Source organism: Castanea sativa, chromosome 2 (assembly GCF_040712315.1).
Source record: "Castanea sativa cultivar Marrone di Chiusa Pesio chromosome 2, ASM4071231v1".
Taxonomy (NCBI): domain Eukaryota; kingdom Viridiplantae; phylum Streptophyta; class Magnoliopsida; order Fagales; family Fagaceae; genus Castanea; species Castanea sativa.
Genome location: NC_134014.1, coordinates 22,909,827 through 22,924,304, shown reverse-complemented (window position 1 = coordinate 22,924,304; position 14,478 = coordinate 22,909,827). Strand labels below are relative to the sequence as shown.

Genomic DNA, 14,478 nt, shown 5'->3' with positions numbered 1-14,478 from the left:
TACTATCTGATGCGGATGCTCTGAACATTGAATTATCTTTTTGGAAAATCCAAGAACAAAAGTGACCCAAACTATTTTCTTATTAAACAAGCTAAAGTCCAAAAAAATGAGTTATCGACTTTTAAACAAGCTAAAGTCCAGATAAGAAAGTTATTAATCTTGTGTGATTGACTTTTCAAAATAGAATATAGGACTATCAAAATGAAACGGAGGGAGTATGACCGATTGTGTACCTAAAATATCAAAGTGGGCAAAACTTGTTTTATTTTGGAATTTTCTACTAACGATCTAAAATGTGTAACCAATAATGAATTAGGGCTTTATTGGTCTTAGACTGAACTAAATGTAGTTATGTACAACTAATATATGTATATAAAGAGAGAGAGAGAGAGAGAGAGGTTCAAGTTACACTTGGTGTAACTCTTATAAACTTACACCTTTTTTATACAGTAGATTTCTAATAAATCTAACGGTTAAAAAAACATCATCAAATGCTATTGTTTTCCACCTTACTACCTAATTAATAATAATATTCTCTCTCTCTTTCTCTCTTTCCTTATTTATTACTTTCCACTATATAATATATTCTTCAACACAATCTAACAAAAAAAATTGAAAAATAATCTCATAATCATTGATTTCACAAAACTACCCATAACAAGAGTCAAATGACTTTCAATTTGCTCCTCAAAATAAATAAATAAAGGAACTTCAAAAAAACTTTAAAATTTGAGCCTATTTCACACTAAACAATCAAATCGGATGGGAATGCTTAAAAGTTGTTTAAGTGACTAAATACTGACCCTAAATGCTTAAAAGTTTTCTTCATGGACCCGTCTAGCCCTACAATCACAGATGCAAGCTACTACACGAATATTCTGGCTAACCGAGGGTTGTTCACATCAGACCAAACACTCATGACAAACGCAGCAACCACAAACCAAGTGAATCCAAATGCAAGGAGCACCATGCTTAGGAGGAGCAAATTTGCTGCTGCAATGGTGAAGATGGGTCAACTTGATGTCTTAACGGGTAATGGTGGTGAGATACGTTCAAATTGCAGGGTGATAAATAGCTAGAGACTAGAGAGGAGAGGAAAGGAAAGCTTCATGGTACTCTATTTAAGCTAAAAGCTGGACTCTTATTGCTGTATTTGTTTAATCACAAAGCAAAACAATAATGCTTCAAAGGCTCTCCTATTTTTTGGGTCACCCATCCTTTTCCTAACACTAACTGAACAAACATATTTCAAGATTTTTTTTTTGGTTAACAAAGTTATAATGGATTAATCGATAAATTAAATTAAAATTTTCATAAAATTAAAATAATTCAAAGTATTGCATCATGAAAGCTTGAGAGTTGAGAAAGCGGTAAGATGCAACAAGTAAAGAAGAAATTTCTAAATATTTCAATGTAAATTAATTGTGCATTAAATTACTTGAATTCTTTATGTCCTTCTCACGATTTAAAAAAAAAAAAAAATCTTCTTGACCAAAAATGACATTAATATATACATTAAAAATTCATCCAATGAAAGTGTTGAAAAAACTTGGTGAAACTATAATATTGATCCCTTAAGTTTACCCTATGTACGCAATTGGTCCCTCAAGTTTCAAGCGAGCACAATTAGTCCCTTAAGTTTTAAAATTGAGTTGTATTAGTCATTTTACTAACTGCCGTTAGTGGTGTTACTTACGTGACTAACGGAACAATGACTTGATATTACTTTTAATGATATGGCTTTTTTTATTAATAAAAATTACAAAATAAAATGCTGGTTTAGCAATCTGAGAAAGTGACAACATTGAAAATAAAAAATTATTGATTCATGCAAATGCATTCAGTAGTAACTAATTTTGCCATTAAGTTTTTTTTTCCTTTCTTCAATATTTTAATTTATTTGTAGTTTTTCACCTTTCCCAATCTTCCCCTTCTTTCACTTCTTTTATCTTTGATTTAGTAGTAACTGATTTTAATTTCTCTCTCTCTCTCTCTCTACAAGGAATCTCTATCCTTTTCTCTCTAATGGCAGAAACCTCCGCTCTGTGCATCTCGCCCTTGGCTTCGATCCCATCAATTTCTCGCTCGTCTTCTTTCTCTGCATTCACTTCCACTTACAAATCCTCAATTTCTCATTCTTTTCACCCCTTTCGTTCTCTACGTATCTCTATCAAAGCTTCTTCAGATTCTGGCAACTTTTTCGCCGACAATTCATTTGGCTTCTTCTCTATCATCTCCGTCAGATGCTTCTCTCTCCTCTGCGTCCGTTTGAATTTTGGCACCACCGCCATCACTTTCACCAACAAACCCTTAGCCTCACCCATCCGTACCACTGATACCTTCGAAAAAGACAAAGCCTCCAATCTCAAAGACAATGAGCTTCCTCCTCGTACTATGTGAGAACATCCAACGACCCTTATCCCTACCGCTAAACACGCCATCTTGGTCTTTGATCCTGTTTCTTTCTTATTGTTTCTATGTCATGAAATCATTCTCTCATCCTATCATCTATAAAGAACTGGGGCTTCTTGTTGTTACTGTTTTTTGGGTTTGTGAATTTTGAGGTGATGACCTTTTTAAAGGAAAAAGAAATTATAGAGTTTTTTAATTTTGATTTTAGTCTTGGATTGTCGCTGGTGGTTGTCATTCTCCCCTTTACCGGTGTGCGAATTTCTTACGTTAAATTTATTTTGTAATTTTTATTAATAAAAAAAACCACTTCATTAAAAGTAATGTCAAGTCATTGTTCCGTTAGCCACGTAAGTAACACCGCTAACAGCAATTAGTAAAAGGACTAATAGAACTCAATTTTAAAACTTAAGGGATTAATTGTGCTTGTTTGAAACTTGAGGGACCAATTGCGCACACAAGGTAAACTTAAGGGACTAACGTTGTAGTTTCGCCAAAAAACTTCGAAAAATAAATAAAATCTTTAAATAGTTTGGCAAATCCATCCTTGAATGATTAGGAAGAACCTTTTCATCATAACATACTCCCTCTTCAAAGAGTGAAAGTTGTACAATTACACAAAACCCAATTAAAACTTGAACACTTGAAATTTTTATTTCCATCTAAAAAATTCAGCCAAATAATCTGATTAGAAAATATGAGCAATTAGCGCTACTTTACTTCTGGGATTGGCCAAATAGGATTATTGGACAATGAACAGGTACTACTGATATAAAAACGAATAAGAACAAACTATAGATATTAGATGTAAAGAAAAAGTGAATGAGTGATTATGGAATGAGTGAGAGAGAACTACAAACACAATAGATAAGAAGCAAAGTTTAGGCATTTAATTTTTAAGGAGCAAGTTGAAAGTCATTTGCTGATTCTTGTTTGGGGGTAGTTTTGTGAAATAAATGAAATGAGATTATTTTTCAATTTTTTTTGTTAGATTTTGTTGAAGAAAATATTATTTGGTGGAAAGTAATAAATAAGGATAGAGAGAAAGAGAGAGAATGCTAGTATTATTTAGGTTATAAGAAGGAAAACAATAGTATTTAATGGTGTTTTTTTAACCATTAGATCTCTTAGAAATCTATGGTGTAAGAAAGATGTAAGTTTATAAGAGTCACGCTAGGTGTAACTTGAACCCATCTCATATATATATATATATATATTAATAGCCAAAGCTTAGAGAAAATTTAATTAGATTTTAATTGGATTCGTCACATGTCCTATTTAATTTTTAATTTTATGCCAAGTGAATTATTGAGTGTAAAAATTGAAGAGTCCAAATACAATTAGATCCTAAGTTGGATTTCAATTGAAGTCCAATTTTCCGCCATGTGTCTATCTAAGTTTTTAATTTTTGTGGAAAATGAATTATTAGGTGCAAAAATTGAAGAGTTTAAAACCAATTAAATTCTAAATTATATATATAGAATGAGGGAAGGGGTGAGCAAGCCACTTAAGAGATGGTGGACCTCGTGATCTTCAGCGTATCGAAACGCATCATCCGGGGTCTTGGATCATTAGTAGGGCTTGGGATTGCAGGTAGGCTCTATCAATGACTAGTGAGGAGAAGTTAGAAAGGAGGTGGCCATCTACTTGAATCTGTGTGACAAGGTGTGGTGAGCCTTTTTGTGATTTTGGGCTGGATTGCCTCCTACTGTGTTGGGCCCAAGTATTCTAGATAAGAGAGTCGGGACCGGTCTAATTGCAACTCACTTTAGTCCAGTTTGTGCACAAACTATGCCTGTGTTTGCTGAAACTTTTGTCATATGCCAATGGCTGGTGAAGTTGCCGCAGAAGAAAGTTGCAACGAAATGGGTACAAAAAAATAATGATAAGCGAGATACATTATTGTTAGGCAAACTAAGTAAGTAATCTTTTGTTAAAATAAAAGAAACGAACAAGTTGGAAGTATAATAATAAAGCCTAGAGGAGAAACGGTAGCAGTAATCAGTGAAGTTAAAGAAGAATATAACTAGCTTGTCACATTCAGTTTAGTCACAGGGCTATGGCCAAGGAGGGAACCATTTTCTCAATGTGAGTAACCTTGCAAGAGGATCCTGCCATGAAAATTACACACTTTGAGGGAGCGGACCAGAATGGCTTGTGCCCAAAAGGATTCTTTAGCCAAAGGTAGGCTTTAAGAGGGAGAGAATGAGAAAACCAATTGGTGCATGCCTACCATTCTACTCTCTCTTGCTCTTTTTCTAACTCTATGTTTCCTTCCCCTATTTTACTATTTCAATTTTTTCTTTTTGTTTTCTCTCTTTTCTTTAGTGCTTTCTTGTGCAACATGATGGTAATCACTCTTGTGGTGATTGCTATCGTTTTTTCTTTTTCTACTATGCACGGCAAAGGCCCTTTATATACTACCTGCCGCGATTGTTTTTTTTTTACCATTTTACCCCTTAACAACCTTTGTCTGGTCTAGGTGTCCTTGCCGACCACCACTGGTTTGTCAATGTCCCAATCACCACCACCTACTAATGCTGGTTGTGCCACTCCCCATTACCAGACAAAGAGGGTTGTTTTGTTTGTTTGCTCACTGTGGCCTTCTCATTTGCCACAGTGCGGGTGTTCTCTCTTCCTATCCCTCATGGCATGCACCTAGTGGTTCCAGCTCATCCTCCCTCTTTTGGGTGGTATGTCATCCTAGAAAGACATTTCCCCCTAAAGAGCCTGAGCGGGAACCCTAGAATAGGCTTCCCCTTCTCCCAACCGCCAGACCATACCCTCTTTTACCTTTGACCCATGACCCACCACTCCTGTATTGGCTGGGTACAGGCTGGTAGTGTCTGGGTCTTGCGCGTGCTCTACTTGCTGTGTACATCAAAAACCTATTTGTTGCTCGGGTGTTTGCCTTGGTTTGGGGCTCGTCTATGCGTTCTGCCACCCATCCTTGACCTCTTATGGTGTGAACCATCTTCTGGTCTTTCATTCCTTATTGGCTTGCTTCTTTTCAAGGGCTGGGCCTTGCTTGGGTTTCTCCTTTTAATCCATTACTTGCTCTATATGTAGTCTTGTTGTCATTCTTGCCACACCATTCTGCTATTCTTGCCACAGTGTTATTGGACCCGTGTTTGCTGGGCATCTTTGGGCCTGTTGCCCGTCCTTCTTTCAATGACTCCGTATGGTCATTCATGCAACTTTGGGCTTTCCCAATCCATTACATTTCTTGTAGGCTCTTTTGCCCCATTTCTTTCTCCCTAGACATCCTTCACCCATTTGCTTTCCTTGGGCATCCTCGACCTATTTCCTAATTTTGCATTCCCATGGGCACCTTGCTAACTCTTTTGGGCTTCCTTGACCCAATTACTTTATCCTTCATCCTTAGGGTTCATGGGCTTTCCATCAACCCCTTTCTTTCTTACTTCATTACATCGGGCCTGTCGTGGCTCATTCTTGCTTTTCTTTATTACATAATGCCCATGGGTTCACTACTTTCTCCTTTGGGCTTCTCTGGGCCAATTTGCTTTTCTCAAGACCTATTTATTTATTTTATGGGTCTATAATCCATTATTCCTGTTGTTAAAGGTTCATTCCTATCAATCCACTAACTCTCTTCTTGCCCATATTGTTGGGCTTCTTCCTGCTGCTAGGCTTTTCACAAATGAGCCTCAACACAAGGTAAGTACTCGATTCGCATTCACTTTCTTCTACTCTCCCTGCCTCTCACCGGTACGAACCAACCAATCCATATATATATAACGAGAAACTATTATATATATTTTAGAAATGTATGGTTTAAAAAAAATGTAAGCTAATACCATGTATAATTTGAATATCTTCTATATATACATATATATAATTTGAACCATATAATTGTGATTTTTTTTAATTATACCTGTGCATATGCAAAAGGCTACACACTAGTCTAAGAAGTAATACTAACATGATAGTTTAAGGTATGTTTAGTAACTGTTTTTTTCCCTTATTTTCAGTTTTTAAAAACAATTTTCTATTTTTGAAACTAAAAAAGTTGTTTGGCAATCCAAAACGGACGGAAAACAAAAACTATTCTCAAAACTAAATTTGTGAAGGAAACTGAAAACATGTAAAATGCTATTTTCAGTTTCTAATTTTCAAAAGTTAATAAAAATGCGCATTTAATTTAATGAATCTAACTCATTTAATGAGTTATCATTAGAGTTTAAATCTTAATAACAACATATTTTAATAATTTCTATTTTTTTTTCAAAAAACTATCATTTTAATTTCAACTAACCAAATATGTTTTTGATTTCAAAAATACAAGAAAACAAGTTTTTAAAAATAGAAAACAAAACTTGTTACCAAACATAACCTTAGTTATTGAGTCTAGTTTCTTTGAATTTTTCCTTATTAGGATTTCTAACAACATTTCACATAAGTCAGGAGAGTCTGGAATGCTATCTTCACTTTGGCATTATCATCTTACTCCCTACACAAAGTAAACAAAAGTTAGACCACTATAGTGAGTTCTAATTAGATCAATTTATAAAGTCTATTGTCTTAGAAGAAGGAACTTGAGTTCAAATTCTACCTATGAGTTTCAGTTAGTTTAAATAGTAAAATCTATGATAGTTGAATAAGAGATCTGAAGTTGAATTTCCACCTACACCAAAAACCGACTGGTGTCTTGGTCTGATGATAAAAGAGCTATCATTAGGAACGGACGCCATACGTTAAAACTCTCTAAAAAAAATCAAATCCTACCTACATTAAAAATCAATTGGTATCTTGACTTGATGATAAAAATAATAATTATCATGGAGCGAATTTTGTAGATTCAAATCTATTTTCTATATTTTTTTATATAAGAAAAAAAGTTTAATTGCTCATAAATAAGTGTTAACACACTGCATAAATTGCAATCTGCCTAAAAGGTTCACTTACCATAAATTACTTCAAGAGCAAAGTTCACAGAAAAATGGAAAAACAACTGAATCCTTTCAGTTAATGGTGAAAAATGTGGAACAAACAATTGTTGATATCATCTAAAGTACGTACCAACATTTGTTGCATCATTTCTCAAGAGATGCAATCAAGATTCTCATTTCAAATACATTGAACTCCCCTCATAGCAACACATGGTGTTTACCAGCACCATAATTAAACTCAATTCAATAGTGAAACGACCTAACTCACAACCATATATAGCCTAGCTTTCCTCCTCAGCATCGTATTACTCCTATAACAGGAGTCCTATCCAACTTGATAAACAAAATCCTATTGTTATATATTAAGTGCAAACATAGAAACACACTACTTTTCATTTTTACACAGGAAACCATAAATTGAGCAGTACATACCAAATAGAACTGCGCCTCATAAGTTTTGTTGGATTCTATAATACTGGAATATTTTTCAATGGTAGGCAGGCATAGCAAATAATGTCGGATTATGGACTAATCTTTGCATCAGGTGGGCATGCCGGAGTGGTTATCGGGCATGACTAGAAATCATGTGGGCTCTGCCCGCGCAGGTTCGAATCCTGCTGCTCACGTTTGGTTTTTTATCCAATTTATATTTTCGCTACAAATGATTCTGAAATTTCCACTGATACTTGAACCAGACTTTTACCTCTCACTAAAAAACCCCTATATATAGATGTGTCTCAAAAAAAAAAAAAAACCTCTCACTAAAAAAAAAATGTCCCACTAAAAAATGCTCTTACAAAGACCAATAATGGTAAACACTTACAAAAATTAGTAAGTTGAGTAATAATAAAAATTTCTAGCGTAAGAATTCTTATCTATATTTTTAGCATAAAAACTTAATTTTTCTATTTTATATAACCACTTTACAAAAAAAAAAAAACATATCAAATTATCTATTTTACACTACATTTTATTAAAATATTATTTCTTTATCAATTTTTTACTACTCTCCCAAATTATCTCTCTATATATATGAGTAAAGAAAGTATTAAAAAATAAATTTGCATATGAACATAACCATGTATATTTGCAAAGTTATTGTAATTATAAATGTATTTTGCACAATAATACATAAGTTGATGTGGATGATTTTTGTGGTTGGTTGTGCGAAATTCAGCTCTTATGCCATTTTATACGGACTAATATGAATGCTCTTAATGACTACACTAAAAAAAATTCATAAAGCCACCAATGTGATAAATTATGATTGGTGGAACATAAAATGAAACACTAAAAATAGAACAAATGATGTGTATTCCTAAAAATAGATGTCCTTGAATTGAGATTTGGCATAATAACTAGGACTATTGTATTGTGCAATACCACTTACAGTGAATGAGGTTAAAAACACTTTTATTCTCGGCCTTTGAAGTAAAAAAAGTTTTTAATCACAATCCGGATATTCTCCATATAATACATGGTGGTCGATACCGTACCGGTACCGGCCGTACCGGCCGGTACGTACCGTACCGGTCAGTGCACCGGTACCGGTACACTTCTATTTTGTACCGGAAAAAATACCGGCCGTACCGGTCGCGTACCGGCCAATTTCGGGCAATACCGGCCAATACCGGACGTACCGGCCGGTACAGAAAAATTTTTTTTTTTTATTTTTTTTTTTTTGTAATTTTTGAATTTTTGTAAGGACATAATAATAACTTATTTACACTAACTTATTAGTATTATTTGTTTTTTTAGTATGCAATGAACAACTAAACTTTCTATTTTTTATATTGTGTTTTTTTTTTTTCCTTTTAATTAATACTAAAGTTTAAAACTATGAATAATTTTTTCTGAATTGAGGTAATATTTTATGATAAACTTTTATATTTACTATAATATAAGTGAAATATTATATGCTTATAACCATGGTTCTAGAGATTTTAGTGTGTGTATAATATATATATATATATATATATATATATATATATATATAAAATAGCGGTAAACCCGAAACGGTACACCGGTATTGACCGGTATCCGAAATATATCGTACCGGTGGCCAAACCGGTACAGCCTCCGGTACGGTATTGACTTCCTTGATATAATATGACTCCTTGATAACATTTCTAATGCCTAATTCCTTTCCTTCTTGTAGTGATGCCATGGAGTGATGGAACTAGGGATGGCAGATCAAGATTTTGCTTTAACGAAATAGAGTCAAAGAAGGGGTTTTTTTATTTTAAAAAAATTATAAAGTGGAGAAGGCCAAAGGTTAGAAATGAAGTTGCACAACTTCTTAACGAAGATTAGGATTTTGCTTTGAAAGGGAGAATAATTTTTTTCTTAAAAAGAAAAAAGGAAAAAACAACATTGATTGCAAGAGAAAATTGGAAGTACAGCCTTCCGGTTTTTATTCATATGCAAGATACTAATATTTGGTATTTGTCTATTTGATTGCTTGTAAGGGGGAGCCTTATAGGAAAGATACCAAGAAATAGCATTGTAGGAAGACTAGCCAGAGACCTATCCGCGTAAAAAAACACATTATATCAACGGGAAATTCGAATTCCTAGATGCTGCGGGATCAGTAAACAGTTATTGAAGAATATGGTCTTGTTCAAGATTTTTTCATGCTCTCTCAAATCATCATCAGTAAGTTCTGTGATAGATTGATTGTATTCAGGAAACTATTTCGTTCTACAGTCGGAGTATTCCCTCTCTCTTTTTTTATTACATAAGAGCTATGGTTATTTCATCTTTGGAATGCTTCCCTTGTTGAAGATTATTAGGAATGACAACAAGTTGGGTTCAAGTCTCGGGGTTTTTGATGCCCGAACCCAACCAGCGGATCCTCCCTTGTTACCCGAACCCAACCCATTTAATAAACGGGTTTTTAAAAAAATCCCAAACCCGCCCTGTCAGGCCCCGTCCAACCACTTCTGGGCCTAATTTAAAGTCGTAGCCCAATCCAACCCAAACATTAAAAAAAAAAAAAAAAAAGAAAGATTTTACATCCAAAAATCACAACCACAGAAACACAAATCACAAACCCAAACATAAACACAAATCAGCTTTTTTTTTTTTTTTTGCTCTTCTTTGTTAATACAGATTTTTCACTCATAAAATTTAAAAAAAAAAAAAAAAACACACACACACACACACACACAAATCACAAAGCCAAACAAAAACACAAATCAGCTTCTTCTTCTTCTTCTTTTTTCTCTTCTTTGTTATTACAAATTTTTCACTCAAAAAAAAAAACACGAATTACAAACAGAAACACAATTTTGTCCTCCGATCATCTAATCTCTCTCCGATCTAACAATCTCGTGCTCCTCCGTGACAAACAACAACCACCACGTGATGAGAGTGAGGGTGGGTCGGTGAGTGAAAGAGAGTAAGGGTGACTGGGTGAGGGGTAGCTGAGAGAAAACGAGAGTGAGAGTGAGAGAGGTAAGGGGCGGTGAGGCAGAGTGAGGCCGTGAGGCTGAGAGAGAGAGAGAGAGAGAGAGGTGAGGGTTGGGTTTAGAAAATGAGTTCTGAAAAGAAAAGAGTGTATTGATACTAGGGTTTTAATTTTAATTTTTTTAATATTATATGTGTAAACGGGTCAGGTTCAAGCCGAGTATTCATAAAACCCGAAACCGACCTAAACCTCGGGTTTGATTTTTAAAATCCAAACTCGACCCTATTATTTAAGGGGTCGGGTCAGGTCGGATTGGGTACACACGGGTCAAGTTATATTTCCCATCCCTAAAGATTATGAGTTTGTCAACCCAAGCTTGGATTTTTACCAAGTTTGTGGATACTGCAACACCTTTGACAACAACCCAAACACCATATATAATCTAAAGGATGTAATTATGTTTGTTGCTTTACTTCAATGTGTTAAGATCTAAAAAATGCATACATGTTAACATATCTTTGAACAATTTCTAATTTAAAAAATACACCTAGCTTTCTTATAACTTTCTTAATAAGCATAACGACCCTATTTTTGAAGAGAAATCTTAAACCGAACTTCAAGAAATTTGCATTTGGACAATTTCAAGAAGAAAAAACTTCCAATTACTGTTTCATAAACTACTCCAATCCACTCATGTATGCAGTCAAAGCCACCACTAATATTCGTTCCTGATTTAGTTCATACAAAGGATATTGTCTTTGTGGGGAGTGGAATAGTCACACCCCAGGCCTGAAGCCCAGGGAGCAACTGGGCCACGGGAAAGAGTTGGGCCTAACATATGTTCAGAAGGAAAGCTCGATGGGTAGCGCATCATGCAAGGAGAATTGTAGGGTTATTCCAAGCGCTACGGGAAAGATTATTGAGGCAGAAGATTAATTCCTGTGGAGACAATGAAGTGATATTTTTCTCGAGGTATAGGACTTAGATGGTCCACGTATGATTACCAGAGGATTCTTGGAACCACGGGAAGGTTCAGGAACATGCAAGAAGATTGAATATCTTTACCTCCAAGACAATGATGAGGTTCTTACCTCAGCTCTGCCACATTAAATGTAAGGATACAACCTGAATAGTAGCAGCAACCCCAAAAGTCAGAGTTCCAAGATAAAGGAGAGGAGGAATCCGATAAAGTAGAGAAAAATATCCCTAAGGTTTTGGGAAGCAACATGATAGCTGTAGTGATAAGAGCAAGGATTGAAGCTATAAAAGGGATAGGGGAGGTAAGGTAAAGGGGATCAAAAAAATCTTTTGGGAGAGAGAAAGAGAAAGAAAAGAAGAACAGTAACACTAAGGGTGTCACCATGGGAACAATATAGTTTTCAAGTTAAGCACTTGTAATTGTAATCATCCCAAAAATGGTGATAGAAATCCACTGCTTGTGTTTCCCATTGTTGAGTATTTATTCCTTGTTGTTAGTTTAGGTTGTGTAAACTATTGTTGTGGAATTCCGAGACAACCTCCTCGGGGTCGGGGACCAAAAATTTGTGCCTCTACAATCTTCGAATGCTTTTGAGTTCACATGTGACTTTGAGCTGAAGCATGTGCCCTCAAGAAAATGTGAAGTTTAAAGAATTAAACCATCAGTTCATAATCCTATATTTCTAACAAAAAGAATAAGAAAGGGAACCACAACCCATTAGATTGTTCTAAATTTATAGAAGAGACAATACATGTCGCAAGAGAAGCTATCTTGACTTAACTATTAGTAGAGCCTAAATGTAAAAATATTCTCAAAATTTTGGATAAAAATCAAACTAATCTTATTCTTCTATGTAAAATTAGAAGCTCTTGAACTTCGACAAAGGCCAAATTGATCCTTCTATTACCATTCCATTAGATGGCCAGACAGAAAATATTATCACATGCCATGCAAGTTATGCTTTTAACTAGAATATCATCCTATATATAGTAAACTTCAATAAAAATTCATTTTCTTTTTATTCTCTCTACGTATTCTTGCTGATAGGGAATATTTTCACCAGTTAGAAAAAAATTTCTAACACCCTAGAGTCTTCGATTAACAAAAGCATCCAAAAGATTCTTCGGTCGCCAAAAGTATCGTCGGTCATAAGGGGTCGTCAGTTACCCAATAGTCGTCAAGTACCCTTCCTGACACTGCGCAACACGCTCTGCCATAACAATCAGCACGTATCAATTAGTCGTCATGTACCAAGGGGTCGTTAGGTACCCAGCAGTTTTCAGGCACCTTCCCTGACACTACGCGACACGTTCTGCCCTAACAGTCATCATGTATCAATGGATCGTCAGGTACCAAGGGGTCATTAGGTACCCAACAGTCGCTAGGTACCTTCCCTAACACCGTGCGACACATTTCGCCCTAATGATCTTCATGTATCAATGGGTCGTTAGGTACCAAGGAGTCGTCAGGTACCCAACGGTCGTCAAGTACCTTCCCTGACACCGCGCGACATGTTCACCCTGACGATCGTCACGTATCAATGGATCGTCAAGTATCAAGGGGTCTTCAGGTACCCAATGGTCTTTAGATACCTTCCCTAACACTGAGTGGCACGCACCGCCCTAACAGTCGTCACGTTTCAATAGGTTGTCAAGTACCAAAGAGTCATCAAGGACCCGGCGGTCATCAGGTACCTTCCTTGACATCGCTCGACATGCTCCGCCTTGACGGTTGATAGGGATAAATCCCATAGTAGAAGGATCCAATTTGCTAAGCTAATAATAAAGCAACGGTAATACCTAGAGATGGTCCAGATAGCCTGACAGTCAAAGACCTGGTAGACGAAGTCTCATCTTGAACAAAAAGCAGAGAGACGGACGGACCCTTTGAAGTGGACGGACTCTTTAATGGGGACGAACTCTTTAAGGTGGACGGACCCGACGAAGACGGGTGGCAAAGCCACATGGCATCCACGTGACCTGAGTAGTCTCCAAGGAACCTAATATGGGAATGCCTTGCATTCTACGTTCCTCTGTAATCTGAGGGATCCTTACAAGGAAAGAATCTCATGATCTATGGATGCTGGAAAAGATCTTCTCCATAAGGAAATACCTTCCCCATCAAGAAACTGAGGTTAGCTCTACGCTACTATAAAAACCCCAAAGCCCTCACAAAGCAAGGTACATGAATTCTCTCTAGCTCTTGCACTATTGAGTTCTTGGAGATTCTTTCATCACTGACTTAACCTTCGGAGGGTCTTTGGCCGGTACTTCACCGGTGCCTTTTGATTGGTTCTTCTATTTTGTTCTTCAAGAGCACCCATTGGCAAGTGTATGGACAATCAACTCACTAACAATTTTGGTGCATCATCAATTGGCATTGTCTATGGGAACCAAGTGATCAACCATATCACCGCTCCTAAGACAAAGAGTTGCATGTCCAAACGATCAATGGCTACCATCAACCAAGAGACTCGAAACCTGACCAACGCCTTGGAGAGGCAAGTGCAAACCATCACCGCGGCGGTTAAGCAACTTACCCAACAAAATCATGAGCTAAAACGAAAGTTGGGCCAGCAGAACGAATAGCTTTTGAACCATCAAAATGACGAATAGGGCGGTGGCGAATGTAACAATGACCATCCCCTGATGGACGATCACCAAGAAAAGGACGACCAAGATGAAAGCATTTGAGTGGACCGATGAATGCCAACGTGAATTTAAGGAGCTGAAGGTGTACCCTGCATCTCCACCACTCCGCAATCCATACAA

At 36.2% G+C, this 14,478-nt stretch overlaps 1 non-coding gene across 1 annotated transcript; it reads left to right on the top strand.

The window, feature by feature from the left end:
• Positions 1–7,863: 7,863 nt before the first annotated feature.
• On the top strand, positions 7,864–7,945 carry TRNAS-AGA (transfer RNA serine (anticodon AGA)). The gene has a single exon. It is a non-coding gene; the product is annotated as a tRNA-Ser (tRNA).
• Positions 7,946–14,478: the final 6,533 nt, after the last annotated feature.